This window comes from Sinocyclocheilus rhinocerous, unplaced genomic scaffold (genome assembly GCF_001515625.1).
Source record: "Sinocyclocheilus rhinocerous isolate Xijiao unplaced genomic scaffold, SAMN03320098_v1.1 scaffold5002, whole genome shotgun sequence".
NCBI lineage: Eukaryota > Metazoa > Chordata > Actinopteri > Cypriniformes > Cyprinidae > Sinocyclocheilus > Sinocyclocheilus rhinocerous.
The window spans coordinates 2,942-3,391 of record NW_015636838.1 but is presented as its reverse complement, the minus strand read 5'-3'; positions in this window follow the sequence as shown (position 1 = coordinate 3,391).

Below are 450 nucleotides of genomic sequence, written 5' to 3'. Positions count from 1 at the left end.
TAGATAGTGTCAATGGTCCATTTGAGAGATAGGTGGCGGTAATGCACTTGTAAGTCTGCGATCAGCCGTAAAGCAAGAAGAAGAAGAAGACGCCTAATGCGCCGGCTGAAGAAGAAGACGCGAACGCGCTCAAGATGCGCTCAGGACAGTTCGGACATTGCGGTGAAAATCAGAGGTAAAAAAACGATATAAATACTGTTCAGTTTCTTGCACAGACCGATCGTTTTGTGTCTTTACACATCAATGTATCGTCACGAGCAGCAGGGTTTAATTTGGTTTTGTTTGTGTATGTTTTATGACTCTCAAAACCGTGATTCCCATCCACTTACATTATACGACTCACAGACTGCAACGGTTTGTGTTAAAAATCTCAGTTTGTGTTCTACTGAAGAAACAAAGTCACCTACATCTTGGATGCCCTGGGGGTAAGCAGATAAACATCAAATTTTC